The 26,150-nt window shown below is 41.5% G+C and overlaps 1 protein-coding gene across 1 annotated transcript in view; it reads right to left on the reverse strand.

Moving 5' to 3' along the window:
* The window catches only part of DLGAP1 (DLG associated protein 1), a 589,565-nt gene that overhangs the window by 441,029 nt on the left and 122,386 nt on the right, over positions 1 to 26,150 (reverse strand). The window contains exon 2 of the mRNA XM_075920931.2: positions 22,903 to 23,051. The gene's annotated coding sequence lies outside the window, so the exon portion shown is untranslated. The remainder of the gene's footprint in view (positions 1 to 22,902; positions 23,052 to 26,150) is intronic.

Below are 26,150 nucleotides of genomic sequence, written 5' to 3' on the forward strand. Positions count from 1 at the left end.
ATAGATGAAACAAAGCCCAAAAATGCTAAAAATTTTGTATGCAAAACCCACTGGTGGAGACTATCACAGAATTGAAGTACAGAGGATGAGGTTCTCAAACTGGGCCCTTACTGTTGAGTTTCAAAGGTGCAATGGGAAGATCTGAAAGACAACTGTCTAACAATACATGACAATATGCTGATTATAAAATAAAATATTGCTGAGGGCGAAAAACGTCACCATCGTCTTCTACTGGTAAACATTCAGCAGAACCATATTAAATGAGGTATATATTGTAATCAAATTGCAATCATTAAGTCAGAAAGACTGGAGAGGGAAAGATAAATATGGAAGGTCTCTTTTAAAGTGAAAATAGCTCAGGAAAAGTACAGTAGCACTGGGAGAACCAAACCCTGGTCATATAGATTATATAAAGCAATACAGTCAATCATAAGATGGCTTTCTGAAAGTCAGAAGCATTAGTGTCCACAGATCACTCAGCTGAAGCAAAAGAGCAAGTGCCTACAGAGTGGAGGCTGAGGTAGGATCCTGCTTCCATTACCATTTAGGGATAAAAATGCTCAGGAAACTTCTTATGGAAAATGAAATTTTCATCTAAAAAATAGCACCGGAGAGCTTTTCTTTAAGGAAACAATCAGCTATACTTTATATTGCTCGCAGAAACAATACAGGCACCCTTAGAAAAATGTCAAAGCATTCCGCAGAGGTGTCTGTGATTTTTCTTTCTCTCCTCCTGACAATCTCCATGTGCAAAGCACATGCTGTATTTGCTGCAAACAAACATTATTTCCTAACTTTGAATTTTGCTTGAAAGGTATTATCTATTAATTGATGCAAGAATCAATGTGTTAAATATGCAGTGATAGGACGTCAGATCTTTGCTTGCTGCACTATGATTATTTATGAATGAGCACCTAAGGACACAGTCAATCACTGATAAAACTCTTACCTAATCCTCACACTCAATACTTCAAAACACCATGAAGTAAACTGTTTTTCACTACAGTTATACTCAGAGAACTGTCTGTCTAAACAATTCCCTCTTTTCTCTTGTGAACCTTCAGGGTTTCATAAGTCAAGATCTGCATATATTATTTGTACTAATAAAAGCTACACTATATTTTCAGTCTATTTTTTTCTCATAAGAACAATTGTAAGCAATACTGTAGAGCATGTAAATGATGCATGGCCCAGATTAGAGGTGAACTCAACAGGGACACACTGAGCCACTATGCATCATTAGTGCTTCTGAATAGCTTGATTACTCTACTAGCAAATTCCATGAGCTGTAATTGCTCGTGCAATATTTTCTCAGGAGTTTCGGACAGGTTGCATCTGTGTGGTAAAGATCTTGTACAACTCCATTCATTTGCCTTCCCATGAGAGATTGCAGGGGCCAGATTCCCAGGACTGCTCAGAGGTGATTTAACAGCACAGACAACTTGAAACTCAGCCTAAGCTGATATTTAGGAATTGCCACTTCCAAGGGGAATCACTATACTGCACTGGGCTGCTGAAGTAACTCTATAGCCACCTCTACAAAACAGTATAGATGTCTATTCCCACTTACCAGAATAGTGCACCTTTTGGGACTGTAAATTTAGAGCAGACCAAGGCTCCTCTAAAATTTAATTTGGAATTCCATTAGAATTTAGCAGCCCCAGACTATGCAGCTGACATGCCACTTTCCCACACATGACCCTTTATGGCCCCCAACTACAGCGGGTGAAAAAATGCCTGGTCTTCAACATTTGGTTCCATATAGACATCTTTATCTAGAACCTCTGCATGCATTCTGCCACGCAGACAGACAACAATGAGGTCCCCTAGTCACCGTAAAATATTTCTTTAATAACCCCCCCCCCCATGCTTGTGCACAGATGATATTGGACTGTGTTTTGTATACCTTTTAATAGGAAGGCTTTTCTTCTCTGCAATCCTTATCCTCCCCCTCCCCCCCGACTTATCCACATCTCCTCTATGGACTAGATGGGAGGATTTTCTCGCTCTCTAGATTGGGAAAGCTTCTTTACAAGGTTGACCACTCCACAGGCAGCCAATAGGTGTCCGGCAAAATACAACCACTAATTAATGTTCATCATTCGATTTTTAAAGACATAGCACTACCCTAACAGACTCACAATCACATAAAATGTAGCAACAGAAATACTTCTTGTCCATGGACATTACAAAAGTACCAGGATCCACTTGTAAGAACTGGATTTTTTCCTGGTGTCCTTTAGGCAAAATTTCCCTTCCTTCCATCGTTCACTAGGCTGTGTGGTGATTTGTTGATATGTGCTGCATGAATATAATTATAATATGCTTTTCTAGTCTTTCGGGCAAAAGCACTTCAGTAAATGTAAAGGTTTTTAATCACTCACTACTTCTGCAGATGTACAACAAACACCAAAGAAATAAAGCAGGCTCAAGTGAGGCATCAGACAGCATCACTATACGCTTGTAAAAGATCATAATTTGTTAGACATGATAAATAAGTTCTTCCATAACATTTTCAAGTCATTATGGTGGATTTGAGGATTTCAAATTTAACTCTCTTTTTAGTCCGCTCTTTGAAAAGTTATCTATCTTTGAGATAATTTGTTTATTATTTCAACTGTGTATAGTGCTAAGAATATTTTAAAGGCTTCTAGGAAAGTGAATAAAAACACAGCCAATAAAGTTAGCTGCTGTAGAAAATCATACATCATTCAAAATGTGAAAGTACCAGAAAAGATTTTAGGATCATTCCAAAGGAGAGATGTCCTGACAGAAATATTGCACAGTAATATTATGTCTATGCACAACGAAAGAGAAAAATCAAACAAAATCAACTGTAGTTTTTTTAGCTGAATTTTATTAAGACACAAGCATGTGTTTGAAGTAGCGATAAAAAAAATCCAGAATTTTGAGAGGAACGCCAGATTTTCTGTGTTTTTTTATTTCTCATTCTTCATGCTCACTGCTTTCCTATAGCATTGCTTTCTCTAATAAGATGCTGCAGGCAATGCAATGGGTAGCAGTGGAAAACATGCATTTGACAATCGTTATTTTCTTGGGGAAGCAGCATTGCAACTTCCATTTTCAATGCAGACAAGTTGTCTGAAAAGGCTGAAAAATTCCTTAGGGAGATCTTTCCCTTTGGAGTTTATCATAATACAGTCCCACATCTTGGTACACTGAATCCATCTTATCTGTGACTAATTACAGGCAGTCCCCGGGTTACGTACAAGATAGGGACTGTAGGTTTGTTCTTAAGCTGAATTTGTATGTAAGTCAGAACTGGTACATATTGTAGGGGAAACTCTAGCCAAACATTTCTCCAGAGCTCAGTTTTATTCTCCCACACCTCACTTCCCTCAGTCCTTTATTCTCAAGCTGAGATGTCTGCTGAGAAAACCCGCGGAGGACGTGGGCGGCGGGACCGCGGCGCGTCTCGGCGGTCTGCTGGGGGGAGGGGCGCAGCTAGTGTGGGGTTGCCTCACCCCGTTTGTAAGTAGGGATCCGATGTAAGTCGGATCCATGTAACCCGGGGACTGCCTGTACTTCAAAATGTAAAAAGATTTGATGCCAGAAAGAATGACTATTACATCATACATCTTAGGGGCTATTATTACATTCAAAATAAAGCAAATTATGAAGATGAAACAAAAGGCATCATCTCTCTTTTTACAAGAATATAGAAAATAAGGCAGGAGTTTTGAACAGAATAATAAATGTTACTATAAAAAGACTTTAGATTTTCATATATCAGCAGAGATTTCTGGCTGGAGGTCAAAGATATCATGCCACTAAAACTTAATAAATGCAAAGTTCTGTTTTCATTCTTGCTATGCTTTAGTTCCATTTTAGAATACTAATAGAACAAAAATCAGTGCATTACTAGTCATCCTTATAATTCTCAAGTGGTCAAGTAGCAATTATTAAGTTTTAAATCATGTGGGACCAAATTTTGTCAGGTTATTCTTCATGAACAATGCTTTATTATGCAAACAGTCAAACACCGATTGATTAAACTACTAAGGCTGGCAGAATTAGACTTGATTTTTAGCATTCTGTCTTGTAAAACTACCTCAAACAAGCTACAATTGCCTAGAAATGCTCTCTCTGTCATGTCTTGTTACTTAATTCAAGTCACTCTCAGGAATGCACTGTTACAGCCTAGGGTTTATCAGCATTTCTTGTATACATCACAAAAATCACAGCTGACATGGTAGCATAGAACACCCTCAATCATCTAGTCTAAAACCCAAAGGAGGCTATTTTAATTCATTTTTACTGAAATTTAGTGTACATGCTTGTCAGACTGGAATCTGATTTTTATTTAGTATTAGCACTGTATAGATATATGGTTTTCCTTTCTTCTAAGTAGCTTGTCACATTTTAACAAAAAGAAAACAAAAATAAAAGACATTGCATATACATAGCTGAGTATATGTTATGTCAGACAGCTCTCTCATACTTGACTTGTGTATTGAAACATCTGATTCATAAAGAATCGTTTTTAAATTATCTACAAACAGTTCTTGTTCACTTAAGGTGATAAATTCCACTTTTTTTCCCCCGGAGTTCACCTAAGTTCCTGGAAACAACCACCACTCTCACCCCTACCAGCCACTCCCCCTCTGTAAGAAAGAAAACATTTTGCAAAGATATGACCATATGTATTAAGGCCCTGATTCATGAAAGCATATGCTTAATTTTATCTCCATTGGTGTATACACATGCTTGAATACTAACCAATGGATTGGGAAATAACTTCCTTGGCACTTCCAAGCTCGAACTAAGTTCCACATATTAATATCACCACATCATGGATTTGACATTACACATCCCCACTATGTTTATTGTGTATCAAAAGTGTTCTCGGGAGCCTCAGTTACACTTGTCAAAAAGTAGCATGTATAACACTTCAGAGCTAACCTCAATACAATAAAACTCCAGTGGTCCGGCATCCAATGGTCCAGCACTCCTGATGGTCTGGCACCATCTGGAACCCGGAAGTGGTCCAGGCAGCCAGACAATTGGAGCTGCTCTGCCCCTGGCTTCCCCGATTCAGCCGCTGCTGAAACTGACCAGCGGCTGACTTGGGGAAGTCTGCGGCAGAGCAGCTGGGGTGCTGACCGGTTGGTCCCACAGCGTCAAGGGGCGCATCCCCCCCACTCCACCCCAGAGCCCTCATAGCCCCCCCTTCCTATAGTCCGGCATATCTGATAATCCGGCACCCCCTGGATCCTAAAGGTGCCGGATTATCGGAAGTTTACTGTATACCTTCAGATTTGGTAAGTCAGCAAAACACAATGTATGACAACCAAAATGACTTCATTTAAAATTAACAATCAGTAGGCCAGGAGGGAGGCATGTATTCAGAGATTTAAATACCACATCACCATGCTGCTGCTGCTGAGGAAATAAAAGCAAACAGTCACTGTTTATGCAAAATCCTATAATATGCACAACATTCAGATATATAACCAGGACCATGCCAAGAATACATCGGGTCCAAAAGTTAAAATTAACAAGAAAATAAAATATATTCCCCTATGCCATACAGAAGAAAGCAGATGTTAAGTAATTCAATCATTCTATAGATAGTCCAGAGGGGGAGGGGGGCGGGAGGAAAGCACTTTCCCAAACCCACAGCAGTATTAAGGAAGGGGATTCAGTAGGCTGAATTTCCTAGTTCATTGTAGACACTCAAATAAAGATGAAACTAAGATCGGGGCGGGGAAACTTAAGGCCAGGGGCCAGACCAGGAACCTAAGGCTTGGGAGCTGGATCTGTCCCCAGCTTGCCTGGATCTGCCCCTCAACATCAGGGATCCAACACTGATGCTCCATCCCTGAGGCCACCCTGCAGTCCTCCCTCACACTATTGCTGGCTGGGGAAACAGCAGTGCAGCAAAAGCACTGCATTTCCCCCCCGCCACTCCAATTGGCTATACTCACGGCCAATAGGAGCAGGAGGGGGTGGTGCTTAGGAGCAGCAGGAGACAAGAAGCTATGTGCATCCCCAAGGAGTTGAACCGGGTAAACACACCCCCATTGCCCACAGACTCCACACTCTGCTCCTGCACCACCTTCACTCCTGCACTCGCACTTTGCTTCTGCACCGCACCCCCACCCAAACCCTCCACTTCATTTCTGCATCCACCGTCCCACTGAGACCTCCAACTCCAATCCCCAGCTCATTCCTGCACCCTACCACTCTCCCAGACCCACCAACTCCAACCCACTCCTGTATGCTCGATCCCACCCAGACCCCACACCCCAAACCCACTTCTCAGCAGCCCCCTCCCCCACACTGAACCCCTCATTTTTGGCCCCACCTAAAATCTACTAGCCTGACGCCCCCCGCCACCGCCACAGCTCTGACATGCTAAAGGAATGTGGGAAGTGTCTTTCTGCTTCTCAGTCAGGGGCCACATTAGTGAGGTGTTTTTCTTACTTCTAATTTTTTGTGACCCGAGATTGGTTTTTCTATGGGTTAGCAGACCCTGATCCCAAAAAGGTTCTCTACCCCGATCTAGATTTCAAAGATCCCAAAGTTTGTAAGGTTCTGAATCCAAGATTTTGCCCAGCTCTACTCCAGAATCTTCACATTATTGCAAAGTGGTTATTTTATTTTCAGTAGAAGCCCATTTTGTTCTCAGCCCTCTGTATATCCATCTTTGCAATAACAGCATCACAGAATTTGAAAGTGTCTGGATTATGTGATAACCACCCACCCTTTCTTCTACAATATTTTACTGTTATTAGATCGGAATCCACAAGAGAAGCTTCTGCAAAAATATAGTTGGCAGCTTAGCAATCATTTCTGAAACGGAGTTTACAAAACCATGTTGAGAAAGTTGGACGGCCTCAATAACTGCAAATACTGACTAGAAAGAAGTCCTTTGCTAGATACTGAACATTTTCACCACATTCATATAAAGGATTTGAGCTTTAAAATTAAAGCTTACTTCATTGTGCTCTTTTCCAATATCAGTCAGCAAGCTCCTGGAAAGACTCCAGTTATGAAGGGTAAGAGCAAATACAATAAGGACATGACTATACAATAGACATCCTATATTTTTAACTTTCTTCTTAACAGAGGAACCAGCTCAGGTAAAGGTACATTCTCATGATGCTGATGCACAGAACAGTTTTCAAATGTCAAAGAATTCTCAATGAGTCCTGACAATAGGGAACACTATTGCTGAAAAGCTAAAATGTGGCTGAAGTAGGCACAAAGGACCCAGTCCTGCAAAGTGCTTAAGTAAGATAGGTGTAGGCAAACTGAAAAAAGTCTCTATAGATCAGCAGCAGTAGTACAGATTGCCTGGAACTCTCATACACAGAGTAAGAGAAATAAAGGAATAGTTTATCTGAACTAAACAAAAAAACACCAAGTTTTGTACTTAACATTTTGTTTGTAAGCATCTGCTCATTATAGATTAAGAGAGTAACAGATTCCTAGATTCCAGATTCTTAAGGGACTACTGTGATCATATAGTCTAGACTTTTGTGTAACAGGTCATATAATTTCCACAAAATAATTCCTTTTGAACAATAGCACATCATTTAAAAATTATCCAATCTTGATTTAAAAATGGCTAGTGATTGAGAATCCATCACAACCCTGGGTAAATAGTTTTAATGATTCATTACCCCTCACTGTTAAAAATTTACAAGTAAATTGTCATGGGAAGGTCCTCATGGATTGTTAGCTGCTTAAAAGACAGGAAACAAACAGTAGGAATAAACAGTCATTTTTCAGACTGGAGAGAGGTGGTATGCCCCAAGGCTCTATACTGGGACCAATCCTATTCACCGTACTCATAAATGATCTGGAGAAAGCGGTGATCAGTGAGATGGAAAAATTTATAAATGATACAAAAGTGCTCAAAGTAGTTCAGTCCAAAGCAGACTGTGAAGAGCTTTAAAATGATCTCACAAAACTAGGGAACAAAATGGCAAATAAAATTCAATGTTCATAAATACAAAATAATACATATTAGAAAACATTATCTCAACTATACATATAAAATGATGGGGACTCAATTAGCTGTTACCACTCAAGAGAGTTCTTGGAGTTAGTGGCTAATTCTTTGTAAACATCCACTGAATGTGCAGTGGCAGTTAAAAAAGCAAACAGTGTTGAGAATCATTAAAAAATAGATACATACTAAAACAGAAAATATCATATTGCCGCTACATAAAAGCACGGTACACCCACATCTTGAATACTGTGTGCAGATGTGGGTCATCTCATCTCAAAAAAGTTATTTTGGCATCGGAAAAAGTTCAGAAAAGGGCAATAAAATTGATTAGGGGTATGGAATGGCTGCCATATGAGGAGAGGTTAATAAGACTGGGACTTTTCGGCTTGTAAAAGAGGAGACTAATGGCATGACTACACTGGGGAGTCATTTCAAAATAACTCCCCTTATTTTAAAATAACAAGGTGAGTGTCCACAATATCAAGCCTGTTATTTGGAAATAACAGCTCCTACTTGTGAAGAGGAATAAGCTCATTTCGAAATAGCTATTTCAGGAGTTATTATTTCAAAATAACTTAATTTGAAATAACCTGGTAGTGTAGACATAGCCTATGGGGGGGATATGATAGAGTTCTATGAAATCATGACTGGTGTGGAGAAAGTAAATAAGCAAAGATTATTTACTCCTTCCCATAATGTAACAACTAGGAGTCACCAAATAAAATTAATTGGCAGAAGGTTTAAAACAAACCAAAGGAAGTATTTCTTCAAACAACACAACCTGTGGAACTCCTTGCCAGAGGTTGTTGTGAAGACCAGGACTTTAACAGGGTTCAAAAAAAGAACTAAATAAATTCATGGAGGATAGGTTCATCAATGGCTATTAGCCAGAATGGGCAGGAATAGTGTTGCTAGCCTCTGTTTATCAAGGTTGGAAGGGGCATCCGGGGATGAATCTCAAGCCTGTCCTGTCCATTCTTTCTGGAGGATCTGGTATTGGCCACTGCTGGAAGACAGAATACTGGGCTACATAGATCTTTGGTCTAACTCAGTATGACCATCCCTATGTATGCTTTATTTCCAGTCTGAATTTGTCATGCTTCAACTTCCAGCTGTCAGATCTTGTTATACCTTTGTCTGCTAGAGTCAAGTGTCCATCCAGCCATTTTTTCACCATCTTATTAAGCTAAATAGAGTCAGCTTCTTGCATCTATCACTATAAAGCGTGTTTTCTAATTGTTAAATCATTCTCAGGACTCTTCTCTGAACTCCTCTCCAATAGAGTCAACTTCTTCCTTGAATTGTTGAGACCATATCTAGATGCAGTATGCCAGCAGTAGTTGCACCAGTGCCAAATACAGAGGTAAAAAACACTTCCTGATTTGTCTAGTTATAATGTAAGTTCCTAGATGCAGGGGACATCTCTGACTCTATGCCTGTACAGTGTCTAGCATGATGGAAGCTTTAATCTCTGAACAGGACTTTATAGAAGCAGCTGTAATTCAAAATAACAATAGCGAACACCATTAAAGTCTCATATACACAAGTGCTAGAATTAGGGATGCTGGTGATGCCCCTGGACTGTATATTCCCATCATATACAGGACTTAAGAGTTTGGATTCCATTGCTCTCAGCATTCCCTTCTATACAAACTGTTCCAGTGCCCCTGCACATGTACTTCAAGTTTTTCATATGTCTAAGTACTTTGCTGGATTAAGACCATGACCTAGGATAGTTTTGCCAACAATGAGAGAGCACAGACTACAGCAGCCACTGCAAGGTAGACTCCCCTGATTCCTGTCTGCCAACCTTCAAGAATGTGAAGAAAAATGAAATGGGTTCACAGTAGACACACAGGAATGACTGAAGATTGCCTTATAATCAGCATTCTCTCTAATTTTCCCCACAGATATGAGAAATGAAGTTTGTTATGTGTACTGCCACCCCCATCACCTCCATATTGGTGCACATAACAAAAATTCATGTTCAGCGGGTGGGGTGGGGCTGAGTGTTGGGGCATGAGGGCTCCGACAGGGGTGTGTGTGTACAGGCTCAGGTAGGACCAGAATGAGGGATCTGGGATATAGGGTGGGAGGACTCAAGGCTGGAACTGAGGTTTGGGGGCATGCTGGCTCTGACCAGGGTTGCCGATGCAAGGACTGGGCTGAGATTAGGGATTTGGGGTGCAGAATGCCCCAGGGCTATGGCAGGCAGAGAAGATTCACCCCAGCTTTCCCCCTGCAGCAGAATCTGAGCTGGGGGTGGGGGAAGAGGCACCTATCTCCATTGCAGCAGCTCCAAGGCTGGGACCACAGTATATAGGTGCCCCAGCCACAGCAGTTTTGTCCCTAGTAGGTTTGCAACTGAAAGAAGGGCCCTTCTCCCCAGCTGTGGCAGGACTGTGCGGATTGTGGCTGGGGGAGGGGCATCCTTTCCCTGCCCTCTCGGGTTCCCTAAGCACCTGCATGGCTAGAAATAGATTACAGTACAGCTGCACAGCTGACAGGGAATTTAGTTTATAAACTGAGATCACAATCTATTTAGCTTAACAAAGAGAAGGTGAAGAGGTGTCTCGATCACAGTTTAACTGTGTGCTTGGGGAGCAAACACTTGTCTATTTATAATGTAAGTTGTTAGTTGCAGGGAACATCTCTGACTCTGTGCTTGTACGGCATCTAGCCTTATGCCTTCCATCTCTGAACAGAGTTTTTACAGAAGAAGCTGTAATTCAAAACAACAACAAAGAACACTATTTGCTGTTGAAGGAAGCAGACAAAGATAACAAGCTCTGATGGCTGGAATTTGAGGCTAGACATATTTAGACTAGAAAAGCACAATGTCTTAGCAATGAGGGACAGTTAATTAACCGTTGAAACAATTCACCAAGGAATATCCAGTGCAATTCATCACTAGAATTTTAAAAAATCATTTAATTGATTGTGAATAGTGTTTTGCACTATCAGAATAGCTCTGAGAGAATTAATTTGTACAGAGTCTGAGCTGCATTCAAAAGGTCAGGTTGGGAGGGTATTTGTTCGGAACAAATGAGTAAAGAAAAAAAACCTTTCTGAAAAGGCTATTGTATCATTGTGCTGAACTGCAGTACAAATAGAGTTGCTAATCTACTTTTCAATTAGTTTTATCTCATTATATCCCCTCCAACTTCAATTTCCAACTACTTTGCTACATTTGTGTTTCATTAATACAGAGGGAGTAAATGGGGGTGATTTAATTATTAATTACAAGACAGGTGATGTACAAAGAATTGCACAAAGTAGTAGATCTTCATTAGTTTATTAAATGCCTTTCATTGAAGAATCCTACAGTAGGGCCAATGGTTAGAAATTTTTTTCTAATAGATATTTTTTTTACTAATATATTATGGGCTATAGGAGTGCCACATCCACAGTGCTTAATGCTTCACCAGATGTTTATTTTGTTTTGCTATGTTTAGTGGCTACAACAGATTACAAAGCAATCTCAGTAGGAACAAATTAAGTAATAACATAATTACAGATGAGACAAAATGGCCAAATATAGCCAATGCACCTATTACAATTAAATTCTCTTAAAATGGATTCTGTTGAGAACAGCTATTAAAAATACTGCTATTAATATTTTTTAAAGTAAGTTTTTGATAATAGGAATAAGACCAAAAAGAACCAATTTCATTATCGTTGTTTATATTCATTCTGCTGAAACTTAGTCTGGTTTTTTGTCCTGATTGTTTAGCCTAGAGGTTGGCAACCTTTCAAAGAAGAAGAGCCATTTTTTGTTTTTGTCTTTGACCAAAATATCTTGAGAGTCATATTACACACACAGTCAGCAGGTGTACAGCAAATGACAAACAAATTCTGAGAAACAAAATAGGTGACGGCATAAACTGGCTTCAGAGGGAGTTTGGTGCAGGAGGGAGCTCTGAGCTGGTGCTGTGTTGAGCTGCAGGAGAGGGTGAGAGGAGTGGTTCCTGGCAGGATGTTTGGTACAGACAGGGGGTTCTGACCTGGGCCAGGAGAGATGGCGCAAGGTGTAGGCTCTGGCTGGGAGGTTCTTACCACAGGTGGCTCCCAGCCAGGGGAGCAGCAGGGCTCAGGCACATCTCTGCATGCCTCTTGGGAGGAGAGGGACAGCAGGTCTCTGTGCACTGCCCACATGTACAAATATTCCCCTGAAGTGCCCACTGGCCAGCTCCCAGCCAGTGGGAACTGTGAGGACAGTGCTTGGGGAGGGATCAGTGCACAGATCCATCTCCCCTTCCCAGAGATGTACCAGCAGTCAGCCACTGGAAGCAGCATGGGATCATGGGAGGTGGGCAGCCAGCCTGAGCCCTGGATAAAGAAGTGAATGAAGTAAATTTGTTGCCCACAAGTGGGCAGCTGATAGGGTTGCCAGGTGATTGAACCAAAAATACTGAACACTCCCCCCCGCCCCCCAAAAAAATGGAGAAAAAATTCTGAGGGGAAAAAAAGGGGGGGGGGGGAGACTAAAGTTGTTGAGCAAAAAAAAAAAAAGAACTCCAACACTTATTAAACAAAAAATTAAATAAAAAAAATAAAACAGCATGCCCCTTTCAGAGTGAATGCAGAGTTAGAATAGGAATAGGCAAAGAGGAGAGGTTGAGCACTAAGACCCAGGAAAGGCATTGCTTCCCCTTGGTCTTTAGGCTTTTTGCCGGTGGCCATTTTGTGTTCTTGTTCAAGCCAGAACTTAGCTTCCCTGCGGAACCAGGAAAGCATGGGGTCTGCGGGCGGGGGGTGTCAGGGTCCGGGGGGAGAGGGGAAGCTGGGGGCTGGGCCCGGTCCCAGGCGCTAGGGTTGCCAAGTGTCTGGTATTTTCACCTCCTGGCTACGGAAAAAAAAAAAAATCAGAAAATACCAGACATTTCAGGTTTCTGGTATTTTCTGAATTTTTTTTTTAACCAGACAGGAGGTGACAATACCGGACTGTCCAGGTCAGTACCGGACATCTGGCAACCCTAACAGCTGAAGAGCAGCTTTGGAGTCACAGGTTGCTGACCCCTGTTTTAGCCAATACAAATTGTTATTTGCGACTTTCCACATCCCCTCCTCAGAAAACACCCTCTCTGGAAAACTAATCATCTCCTACATTAACACCTGTATGTAGCAAAAAGAAATATTAATTTATATCCTGAAACTGGGACTCTGCAAAATCCTTGTTCATTCTCTCCCCTTGGTGTCTTTTTGAACTTATTTAAAAACAAAAAACAAAAAAAGTTTTGCTTCAATAACCAAGTGTCAGGGTCATGCTTTGCAACCAGATCAGAAAGGCAAAATGAAAACTAGTCATTATATAAAAAAAAACCCAAGAGTCCATAATGTAATATTTTGTTATATTGGTATCTCTTCCTGTGACTTATAAAATACAATCTTAGGACCCAAAAATCTAGATTGGTGTTCAGAGATTGCAAACTTCTCTTTCAAAGGTATAGAGGCGGGGGTGGGGAAGGAGAAAAGAAGAAATGGCCCAAACAAGATCTTCCTATACAATGGCAGCCCTAAAGATCTTAAACCAGAAATGTTCTTATTTCAAAATCCTTCTGAAAGCTGATCTTTTGGGGTATGTCTACACTACAGCGCTAATTCGAACTAACTTAGTTCGAATTAGTTCATTCGAACTAAGCTAATTCGAACTAACGCAACCAGACTAAAAAACTAGTTCGAATTAGCGTTTTGCTAATTCAAACTAGCACGTCCACATTAAGTGGACCCTGAACCGGGGTTAAGGATGGCCGGAAGCAGTGCCGGCAGGGCATCAGATGAGGACTTAGAGCGTGGAGCTGCTGTCTCAGGCTAGCCGAGGGCTGTGCGTAAAAGGACCCGACCCCCACCCTGGACAGACAGTTCTCAGGGGTGCCCCGCTTGCAAAGCAGTCCTGGCTTGGAGTGCCCTGAGTGCCCACACTGGGCACATCACAGCACTCAGCCATCAGACCGGCTGCACTTGCCGCAGGCTGCCATCTGGGGAGAGGGGGCAATTGAGGGGCTGCAGGAGATCTTCCACCCCCAGAAGCCCGCAGAGCCAGCCCAGTCCTCCCCATCGGGGGCTCGTACCCCATTCCTCCCTCACCTCCTTCCACTTACCCTTCCCTAGCCCCCCTTCCTGATGTACAAAATAAAGAAAATGTGTGGTCAAAAATAGAATCTCTCTTTATTGAACAAAACTCGGGGAGACTGGGAAAAGGAGGTGGGAGAGGGGAAGAGAGAGGGTGGGAGAGGGGAGGGCAACTAAAATGATCAAAGGTTTGGAAGAGGTCCCATATGAAGAGAGGCTAAAGAGACTGGGACTTTTCAGTTTAGAAAAGAGGAGACTGAGGGGGGATAGGATAGAGGTCTATAAAAGCATGAGTGGGGTGGAGAGGGTGCATACAGAAAAGTTCTTCATTAGTTCCCATAATAGAAGAACTAGAGGACACCAAAGAAAAGGAATGGGTAGCAGGCTTCAAACTAGTAACAGAAAGTTGTCCTTCACAAAGCAAAGAGTCAACCTGTGGAACTCCTTGCTGCAGGAGGCTGTGAAGGCTACAACTAGAACAGAGTTTAAAGAGAAGTGAGATCAAGTCATGGAGGTTGGGTCCATGGAGTGGTATTAACCAGGGGGTAGGAGTGGTGTCCCTGCCCAAAGTTTGTGGAAGGCTGGAGAGGGATGGCATGAGACAAATGGCTTGGTCACTGTCTTCGGTCCATCCCCTCCAGGGTCCCTAGGGTTGGCTGCTGTCGGCAGACAGGCTACTGGGCTAGATGGACCTTTGGTCTGACCCAGGACGGCCATTGTAAGCTCAGGGCTCAGGGTCGGGGGTCTCAGTGGACCACCTTGATTTTCATGCACACCTGCTCCTGGGTGGCCAGGCTGGCAGCTCTCCTGCCCTAGACAGCCACTTTCCTGTGCCTAGGCACTAGATCAGGCGGGTGCCTGCCTCTTGCGGTCCCGGGCAAGCTCCCGGGAGCTGCCAGCCTGGTCCCGGGAAGAGGGGGAGGGCTGGGGGGCATCGGGTGGCTGGCTCGAGCCGTGCCAGGTGCAGGGTCTGCTAGCTGGGTGCTGGCAGGCTTGCACCTGGCATGGGCATCGTAGCCAGCCGTGCCCCTTTAAGCTGGTGACCCCAGAATGGAGCATTCCTTGCAGAGAATCTCAGCATCTGTGCTGATGAGGGTATTTGATCTGAAGCAATAATTGTGGCAGTACAACAGACACAGCAAGTCCCTAGGCACAGCAAAAGCCCCTGGCATAGTCAGTATGGATATGGATGACTTCACCTCAGTGATTTAGGAGGATTGCTCCATTGAGACTGGAGGTAGTCAATCTTGCTAGTCCTTGGGAGAACTGATACAGGGAGACCTGAGACGACATTGCATGAGATAGTACCTGGGAGCAGCAAGTCGAAGGGCTCACTCTTCCATCAGTACCAGAACAGCCTTCTGTACAGGCGTCTTGCACTCTGTACTCTGAAGAGCCCAGTGCAACTTCTTTTTGCGTTTCTGGGGCTAGAACCATTCTGAAGACTTGGGCTTAAGTGAAGACAGTTCCAGTAACAGACCTCCCACAGCTCCTGTGCAGAAAAGCTGGGGGAAGCACTTTGGGAAGGAATCAAAGAACTTCCCTTGGATGACTAAGGGGGTTCCAACTCCTGTCTAAGGGCAGCCTCACCGAAAATATAATGGAGATGTTCCTCCTCCTACTTTATTCTCCTGGTCTTGATTCTATGACAACTAGGCTAATGGACAAACTGACCTATCATACAGTCCTCCCTCAAATACCTGAGACAGTACAACTGAGGGTCACTGATTGGCACAGCCTCTTTGCAGCCTGAGTAAATCTGAAACCTATGGATGGTGATAAGACTCCCCCAGTAGTAGGTGGGACATAATGGCCCTTCTGACTTCAAAAAAATTACTAAGAACTAAAGTCTGAAATACATTTTTTTTTAAAAAGAATGTTTTTATAAATGTAAGCATCAAGTGACTAAAAAAAGTACCACTAGATAAACCGAATGGGTGCTATACTTTTTGTTCACACTTCTCTGTAGGGTCATGGACTTTTGCAAGATCTCAAAGAACAACTATCAGAATTTTTTATTAGATTGATGAAAGTGATCCATGTGAGACTTGTCACAAGGACATTAAAAAGCTGCTTCTTAAAAAAAGAATCAAACCTGACAAATTACTACTCTTTAAGGTTAGGGATTTCCTCTTCTGAGCACTAAGCAGAATAGGAGACCTACTTCACATTTCTGTTAACTGTTCCATATTGAAAGTAAGTACTGAATATAATTTTGGAACAATCAAAGAGCACCTGTCTACAGTTTCTTCCTTAGTGAAATTTTAGACTAAACTCTTCCTCATTTATTTCACAGGAAAGGTACTAATTATATCTATCACATTTTCAAGTAAAGCCATAGGCTATACATCAGTCAAACAGGAAACAAAATCGTTCCAAGAAATATTTTACTTTAATAACTGCTTTAAAATAGCTGGTAACATTTGCAAACTCTGTCATTACATTTATAACCAACAGTTAGCATCACTTGTGCTAATTTGTTTGTCAGATGAAAAAGTTCTGCTCTGCAACTAATAAGGTAAAACCACATTCTGTAACAACCCTAGGGTGTGTCTAGACTACATGGCTCCATTGACGGAGATTTAACTGCCGCTTCATTTACATAAAAATGGCTGCCACACTGTGCCGATCAGCTGTTTGGTGGCACAGCGCGGTAGTCTGGACGCTCCGCGGTCAACAAGGGAAGCCCTTGTCAACTGCCCTGTTATGCCTTGTTGACCGCAGAGCGTCCAGACTACCACGCTGTGCCGCCAAACAGCTGATCGGCACAGCACGGCAGCCATTTTGATGTAAATGAAGTGGCGATTATTTAAATCGGCGCTTCATTTCCCTATGTCTAGAAACCTAATCTACATGGCTCTGTCGACGGAGCCATGTAGTCTAGACATACCCCTAGAGTAAAGAGGAACAGAAATTAAATCCCTATTTTAAGACTGGCTGGACAAGCAAATAACATTAATATACTAATGAAAAGCTTTCCTAAATTATCATTTATTCACAGAATGAGCTTTTAATTTTAATTTTTGTTATTCAAACTCATAACACAACTTAGGTAATAAGATATTAGCATGCTATCTTTTTTACTATCCATGATCAGACTTTGCAAGTACCAGAGTACACTTGTTGCACACAAGCATCTTCCTCATTTTTAATATATAAAACTTCATATAGAGAGACCTATAATAAAGATAATATGTAGTTTAAATGCAGGATTAAATTGCAACTTTTCCCCTACACAACCTATTCCAAAGTGGAGGAAAAACAGTCAGAAATGTTTTTACAGAGACAATGTTTCACACCAGATGTTAAAATATGTTAAATAAAAGATAAATAAAATAAAAGAAGACACTCTAAAGGAGTCAGTGATGTGTTTATTTGCTGGAATGTAGTGAACAGGCAATCTTATCTGCTCACTCTTCATATATCATTGTCTCTCCTCTGTATTTTAAATGTACACTGTTAAAAAAATTGACAACTACTATAACATAATAGCCACGTATAGGTGTATGAACATCCCAACCTCTACCCATCCACCCTGGGAATTTCTTATTTGCCTAGATTCACTGAGGTTATGGATATAATAGGTTTTTTAAATATAACAAAAAAGGGACATAAATATTTTGGCACCAAAGAAATAGTTACTTTGTGTGTGATTAATCCATAAGAATAAACTATTCTTAATGAAATGGTCAAGAGCCAATCAGAACAAACTTTGTGTGACTGCATCTTAAAAAGATCTTCATAATAGCGAACATTTCCCACCCAAGATCCATCTCCTATGAGTTCAGATAATCAAAATAGCAAAACCATCTTAATAGGGTTTTGCTGACTACCACTGATTCCACTACAGGTTGGACCTCGCTCGTCCAGCACCTGACTGGCCCCAAACGATGGGATTTGCCAGACCAGGGAAGGTCCCTCACCTCCTGGCCTGTGCTGCCACTGGGCTAGGGCTCCAGCCTGCCTCTGCTGCTGCCCCAGCCCCCGGAGCTCTCTAGATGTCGCTGGCCCTGCTGCTGCCTGAGTGCCACAGCCAGACTTGCGCAGCCGGGGGCATAGCTCAGCAGCCGCCTGACTCTGCAGCTGGGGCTGCACAGCCAGGGCTGGGGCAGAGATCTGGGGCTGGAACTCTGTGGCCAGGGACAGAACTCCCTGCTGTGCCCCCTGTGCCCCTCCCCACACACAAACTGGGTAGCCGGTGTCCCCTAATGCGCTCCTGTCACCACTGCCACACCTCCTTGGCTCTGTGGTCCAGGAACAGCCATGGTCCGTGCCAGACCACAGATGTTGCTGGATCAGGGAGTCCCAGTTAAGGGAAGTACATGTACTCATGCAAATAGTTTTTAGGTCTGGTCAAAAGCAATATCAACTCCTCGACTGTGTCTAGACTGGAGGCATGATTTTCCGGAAAAACTTGCCAGCTGTCTACACTGGCCGCTTGAATTTCCGCAAAAGCACTGACTTCCTACTGTAAGAAATCAGTGCTTCTTGTGGAAATACTATGCTGCTCCCGTTCAGGCAAAAGTCCCTTTTGCACAAAGGTTTTGCACAAAAGGGCCAGTGTAGACAGCTGAGATTTGTTTTCCACAAAAAAGCCCCGATCGCAAAAATGGCAATCGGGGCTTTTTTGCAGAAAAGCGCATCTAGATTGGCACGGACGCTTTTCCGCAAAAAAGCGCTTTTGCGGAAAAGCGCCAGTGCCAATCTAGACGCTCTGTTCCGAAAATGCTTTTAACGGAAAACTTTTCCATTAAAAGCATTTCCGGAAAATCATGCCAGTCTAGACACAGCCCTGAAGTTAAGAATATTGGTCTCATTTCTTACCTACAGTATCATGTTTCTTTATAGATGTGGTGAAGCTGTGACAAGATTTTTCATGCCTCCCTTAAAGGGCCCTGCTCAGACTCCGCCAAAACTTTTCTCCCTTAAGCATTTGATGGAAACACTCATAGCTGAGCATATGAGCAAACATCTCCTTCTGTGCCCAGTTTATTTCTATAGATGTGCAAGGGCTGGAAGTTTCACTTCTTGAAGTAGTGCAGTTTCAAGTCCTCACTTTGAACCCAATCTGAAGCCCACTGAAGCCAACAGGAAACTTCTTGTTCACTTTACTGGGCATTATTCAGATGCTGTAACACACCACCTGAATGGTTACTTCTCTAGTTGTATCACACTATGTCAACATGCCTGCACTGGCCAATGGGAGCTTCAGAGTAAGCACTCGGAGCAGGGACAGTGCATAAAGACCTCCTGCCCTCCCTTAAGCCACAAAGACAATGTTGGCTGCTTCCAGAAATGGAGTGGAACAAGTAGGCAGGGAACCCGTCTTAGCCCCCTGTTGCACCACTAGAAAGTCACAATACTATCACCCTTACTTCAGAGCTTTGTGGCAAGAGAGCAGCAGCTGTTGGTTGAGCATCTGGCTCAGAAGGCAGCACTTTAGCAGCAGCAGTGCAGAAGTAAGGGTGGCTATACCATACCATGCCATCATTACTTCTGTGCTGCTGCTGATGGCAGCTCTACCTTCAAGGCTGGGCTCCTGGCTAGCAAGTGCCACACAAAAGTAAGGGTAGCAGTACCACAAACCCTCATACAATGATCTTGTGACCTGCCACAATTCCTTTTGGGGACAGGGCCCCTACCATTACAACACAGTGAAATGTCAGAATTAAAATCTAAAATCATGAAATGTATGACCATGACACTGACCAAAATGGACCATGAATTTGGTAAGACCCTATTTAAGACATTTGGTGTTGTTTCAAAATGTCCTCTATCTGGAATCATGAGACTAGGTGAATCTCTCATATTTTCATTTTTTTTTTAAATGAGAGCTGGAACATGGAAACCCTAAAGGGTCAAAACCCAAGACGCAAATAAATAGGATCCAGAATTTGTTTTTTAAAATCACATGGTTTTTAATCCAAATTTATTATTGAGGAAGGGTCTCACTCATACTTGTTGTTGCTTGAGTCTACCACTGCTAAATCAGGGATAAGTTAACACAACAGGGGTAAGTTTCTCTCAGAAACTCTCACCATGGCCTTAGCCAACAAGCAGTTATAGGAATCAGAAAGGGTCTGACTGCAACTTTTGCCATGAGAATGCACACTCACAAATGGATTGTGTCCAAGACTGCAGTGGTGACCCACAATTACACACCAATACATGGAATGTTACTACTGGCATGGGGTTAGGGTTTTTTTGGTATCTATTCCCCAGCCTCCCTGGCCACTTTCTCGTGTCAGGAGGAGAGAGGTACATCTCTGGCACAACTTCTGCGCTCCAAAGAGCAGCAATGTGAGAAGCCTAATGCAGGTTGTAGAAGGAAAGGGCATGTGAGGGTGAAGTGCCTACTTCCTTCTGTTCCCTTGTGAGGCAGCATAGGACCAGAGCAATATCTGGCCCAAAATAACCTGTTGTTGAACAATAAATACATTCAAATAAATGACAAACAGAAAGAGATGCTGAACTCTCCAGTGCCCTATTTACTGGGATGTGTCCACTCAGCTCTATTCATAACCATAGATCACAACTATTCACACTTTTCGGCATGTTGAGGGCCTCTCTGGACTTTGGTAAGGAGAACTCCCTCCTGCTCAGCAGTCTGGAATTCAGACTGCATTAGAGCTATGCACTGCTCTTTGGAGTGTTTCTCTTTTTCTCTGGTAAAGTTTTCATGTGGACTGGTAAAAAAAATCTTTGGATGCTCTCTCTTTTCAGAATCAGGAGCAAAGACTGAAAACACAGTCTAAAAACTGCAGTCTAAACAAAACAGACTTATAGGAGTGTTGCCTTCTTGAGATGCAGATCAGCTTCTGATCTTTTACCCAGTCCTAACCCAATGCTCTTAGATTGCTCCAGTGGGCTCCCTGAAAGGCTGACACGGTTCCCCTGTTTCATGTTCCAGCTGGTTAGTCCTTAACTCCCTATCCTGGAGCCCTGACCTGCAGCCCCACCTGCAGCTTTCTAACCACTATCTAGCTCCTGCCTCTCCTAACACCACCTGGACACCACCTTACCATATACCATATGACAAAATTCCTACCCTTGCACAGAAGTGTATATTTATTGCACTCCTGGAAATATGGTTTGGACAGATGCTGCTACAGACAGAGCAGAGCAAATAATGAAAATATTTATTAAGAAGATCCCCTGATTAAACCATTCAATGAATATGTTCATGAATTATTCACCCACTCTATAATTCGAGCAAATAATGAGCAAAATATCTGAATAATTTATTTGAATATTATTATAAAATTAATCAAATAAATTATTCAAAATTGCTCAACCACTTCCAGCTATATCCAGGCAAAAGGTAACTAGACCACATTGCAGGTTTCTTGTAGGTGTATTTTATTCTTCATTTGAAAATTTCATAACGTTCATAATGTTCCAAATACAGTCTGCTGCAATTGGATGCCGGCATACATACCACTTTTCATCTAAGATAATATGAAATTGGCCTTAATTGATACTTGACACTCCTGAGTACTGTATGACTAGAACAAGTACCTGGCCTCCAGAAACCAAAAGTCTCACTTTTTTGGGGACAAATTCAGTTTTCATCATACCTATGAGTGAGATTCACAGTATAGATAGGTTTGTTAATACATGTTGAACATCTCTATCCCAGAACTCTCTGGTCTGGAAACATCCATTGTTGGGAACGATTTTTGTTAGCCAGATGCCCACTTGTCATGGCGGTGGCCAAATTTCCCATAGTCTATCAAGTTTGTTTACAGCCAGCAGTCCTAGTTCTCAGTATTCTGTGCTGTTATTTAGCTCTACTTTACACCTAACTGTCTTTTAACAACCCAGTAAGCAGTGGAAGTGTTGGTAATGCTGTCACACAATATAGACCTCCTGCCGTCTGGAAAATTCTCTAGTTTGGAACTGGTCAGGGTGCTAGACTAGAGAGGTTTAACCTATATAGGCTTCTCTAAGGCACAATTCTGGAACTCCTGATTGCAGTAAGCAGACAGTCTTTAAAAACATACATTTTCCTTTTTGATATTCTGTATAATACAAGTTTATGGCAAGTTGTCAGTTGTATTCAGTTTTAGCACCTAGACACTGTAGTGATGTGTTCTTTAAAGCTGCTTAAAATAGATTAGATAGACTTAGTGATTACATAGCCTTTAAAATTATAGTGAAAGCACTAGAGCTTCTCTAAATTATGCCACTAAAAAAAATCAGAGTTAGAAGTTACGTAACTGTAAGGTTCCTATAAATTGCTTCTTGTTGAAAGTTATATAAAACATTTTGAAATCTGTCATGTTCCACCTCTTCTGGATTTATTTTTAAAATTTTCTCACAGAGGTACATCTGCTCAGAGTACATTAAGGGTAAAGTTGCATCAAGAACACCACTCTTTAAGGTTAGGCTCTATTCTGCATTTAAAGTAGGTGTTTAATCTCTGTCTCAGGATGCCTCAGGATTAACCAAATCAGAGTATGTTGATTCCATGGCAGATAGAGGTACAGAGGAGTCTATCACCAACCACTGCTCACTACTCCCTGTTTGCTTGCTACTCTATACTTCTTGAAAAACACTGACTAAAAACAGCAGCTCTCCATTGCAAGGACAAACATAATGCATCTACCATTTGTCTTTAAGCACTCTTTTCTATCTAGAAAAATATCCGAGAGGAGAAAAACATCCTTTTTGAGTTAGAATCCTGGAATTAGCCGATCTGATTAATTGCTCCTCAGAGAGTGTGAATAAGGAGGCTTGAATGAGGAAAAGAGATGGGGGAGAAAAGACAGGAGTAGAGCTAAAGTGCTAAAGGAGTTAAAGAACTAACGGAGTAGAGTAAAGGAAGGCCCTTGCTGCAGTTAGCTTACCTTTCATGACATTTATACAGAAGCCTTTTCTCAGGAAGTTTGAACTGGTGGTTGGGGCATCATTGTTCATTTACTTGTATCCACAAAGGTAAATGATGGCAGTTTGAAATCCTCAACAATATGACTCTTGTGACTTTCTAGAACTTTGTCTGTCAAAGGAATAAAAAAAGGACAATTAAAAACATAAATTAATTGAAGAGCTACAGCTTTTAGATTAATAGAATCTTGTTTGAAACTGTCAAAAGAAGCCCTTGAGATATACGGAATTCCTCATTACAGACAAGAATTTCTTTAAAGGTAATTAAGAATTTCTAATTAACTAGCAAAGCAGGAGACACTTTTGAAATTTGAATGATGCACTTAATTGTACACTGTCATTCCTGGATAACATAAGAATCTATTTGACCATAATGAGATATTTATACTATACATAGCATATGGTATCAAGCCATTTCACAAATGCCACCCTTATCGGTTACCTTTTTATTGACCTAGGTAATCAACAAACAACAACAATAGAGAAGGTGGGATTCTTCATGAATGATATGGAGATGGAATGGAGAAGTCTATTTATGAAGTAACAGAAAGATTAGGAATAATGCCTTTGACGGAAAAGGAAGAGATTAGCAGTTGCACATCTCTGAAACTTCAACTAGTTATTTTGTACAAAGGCTTCTGAAAAACGAGGAAGAGCTAGGAAGCACATTGCTGTTAAGACACCTCTGAATGCCACAAATCATGGTATTGCCAAGAATATCTACTAACCGAGTTCAATACATAGCAAAGCAGACAGCAGGTAGGGTAGGAAAATCACAATGAAATGAGCCAGCTATCCATCACTGACCACCCAAGTTATTAAATCCACAGATGCTGCAAAGCATTTGATTAACTCAAGCTGTACATAAAAGGGATAGTTTGACGGCAATAATTCTGTCTTCTAAAGCATATCCCCGCTTCCACTTCTGAAAATCATTCCCCTTTTTCTCCAATCTATTCATTGCTCAATCTGTTACACATTCCACACTGACAGCAGCTGATTGCAGTGGATAAATTCCTATCTTTCATACTTTGTTCATTAGTTGGAATATTTCTTCCTTTGCTGATGACATACTCAGCACATTTCAAATAACTATATAATATAGAAATTTAGGCTTTTTGTTGGATTTTTAAAAATTGCTAGTAGTTACTGGAAAAAACAAAGAGATAGATTTGGATAAATGTTTAGCTGAAGCATCCAGTAACTCAAAGTAAAATAGGCTTTGATAAAAGAAGAATAATTATAGCATTTAAAAATCTTCCTAATCTATGGCAGTTTCCTGTTCTGGGTCCAACTCAGATAAGATGACATAAATAGAAACAATGTAAATATGAACAGAAAGTTAATGGAAACAGATCCACTATCAAGAGACATAAAGAAACTATAGCAATTCATACCAGAGAGAGAGAGAGAAGGCTCCAAAGATAGGGCCACAAATCACCTCCTTTCCCACATATAATATCCCTGAGGCAACTGCAACAGTTGCTTACATGGAAAAATATCATCAGAAAAGTACTAAATGTGTATTTATCTGTCTTTTACATGACACAGAGGCTTGAAAGAAGAATCCGGACCACGTGACCAGCTACCTCTCTAAACCATGACCAAGTGTTCCACAAACCATAGCCTGAGAAGCTCTCCAGTACTACATTCTGGGCTGCTTAATTTTACCCTCATAACCACTTTTGCTGATACAGATACAGGTATTATACATTTGGATTATCTATGTAAAAAACCCTGGCATTTCTTCTAGTAATGTTATCTTACAGCTACTGTCCCCTCTTTAAAAAATATATAACATTTTCTTTCACTGAAAAGTGTTAAAGAAACATCTATCAGGGATGATCTAGATCAGGGGTTTTCAAAGTTGGGTTGTGGGCCTGTCTAGGTAAACTGCTGGTGAGCCGCAAGATACTTTGTTTATCTAAGCATCCATAGCCATCCGTAGTTTATGCTACTTTCTGCGTCTCCCCTTGGCTGGAAACAGCGAACCACAGCCAATGGGAGCTATGATGCTCCATAGCTACGGATGCTTTTATGAACAAAGTGTCTTGCGGTCCATCAGCAGCTTACCTAGGCAAGCCCGCGACCCAGCTTTGAAAACCCCTGATCTCAATGGTGCTTGGTCCTGCCATGAGTGCAGGGGACTGGACTTCATGATCTCCAAAGGTCCCTTCACTTCTAGTATTCTGTGATTCTATGATTATTACTGAACTTTCCATTGATACATAGATATATCTGTCATCTCCATACATTTTCACTTGTTCCAAAATAAAATAAAATAAAATAAAATAAAATAAAATAAAATAAAATAAAATAAAATAGGGAGTTATGTGAAAACTGTGTATGTGAATTTCTTCTGGTCAAATGCTCAAGTGTCCCATTTCCATTAATATCAGAGGAAAAGATAGAGGATTTTTATTTATTTTTAATGGAAAACATGGCAGCATTGCACTGATTGCAAAAGTGCATTCCTAAAGGTTTTCTGAACAACCCAAAAATTGAGTTAACAGGAATTTTCAGTTAGTCACAAGTATTTCAGCTTTCTGCACATTTTTAGTAGTGAAACTGTCTGAAAGCACATCAGGAAAGTGAACTTGAACAGCAAAGATACTCCGAAAGAGTAAAACTTCAGCAAATAAATTTGAATTTCACTTTGGAGTTTTGTTCCGAACATAAGCTATAGTATCAAAATCATGAACAACAGACCCATAACAGCAATTCATGAGATAAAAGATTTTCCTATGGACATAAAGAGCTTAATGAAATCCTGGATCCACTGAAGCCAATAGCAAAATTGTCATCCACTCCAAATGGGTCAGATTTTCACACTTTATCTTTAAAAACAGTCCCCAATGAGATTTCATTCAGCACAAAAATATCTTGAGGAAAGCATTCCAATTTCCTCCAACAGACTGGGCCACATAGAGATTACTGAGGGGCCAGTAACTCTGCTCTGTAAATGAACATTTGTGGTTGGAAGGGGCAGGAATTCCTGCCTCTTGATTCTCTGGATAGCAGTTGGAGCTCCTGATCTCTCTGGAGCACAGAGATTATTCCCTCCATGCACCTTCTGGAGACCAAAAGCCTCAAAGGGAAAGATTTGGTCATGTTACTGCCTTTTCCACAATTCACCCAGCTGAGCTAGCCAGTTGTTATGAGAGAGGTCTTCAGAAGATGCTTCATTCCTTAATTCCTTCTGGGATGGGAG

Source organism: Pelodiscus sinensis, chromosome 2 (assembly GCF_052426305.1).
Source record: "Pelodiscus sinensis isolate ZL-2025 chromosome 2, ASM5242630v1, whole genome shotgun sequence".
In the NCBI taxonomy this organism is placed as follows: domain Eukaryota; kingdom Metazoa; phylum Chordata; order Testudines; family Trionychidae; genus Pelodiscus; species Pelodiscus sinensis.